This window comes from Etheostoma spectabile, unplaced genomic scaffold, assembly GCF_008692095.1.
Source record: "Etheostoma spectabile isolate EspeVRDwgs_2016 unplaced genomic scaffold, UIUC_Espe_1.0 scaffold340, whole genome shotgun sequence".
Lineage (NCBI taxonomy): Eukaryota > Metazoa > Chordata > Actinopteri > Perciformes > Percidae > Etheostoma > Etheostoma spectabile.
This window is the reverse complement of record NW_022605588.1, coordinates 367,048-367,340: the sequence shown is the minus strand read 5'-3', so window position 1 is coordinate 367,340 and position 293 is coordinate 367,048.

Below are 293 nucleotides of genomic sequence, written 5' to 3'. Positions count from 1 at the left end.
GGCCAGACAAAGGAGGAGGAGCCAAACTGTGCATGATCATAAACTAAGCAGACATTTCTGTATTTTATGAGGTTTTCCAACTGAGCAGTTTATACTTCTTTAGAATATGGCGATGATGGTAACGAAATGGCTTTTTGTCTAGGCAAACTGTGCATGATCTTATAAACTAAGCAGACATTTCTGTATTTTATGAGGTTTTCCAACTGAGCAGTTTATACTTCTTTAGAATATGGCGATGATGGTAACGAAATGGCTTTTTGTCTAGAGTTTTAAGTGCTTGTTTGTATAATGAT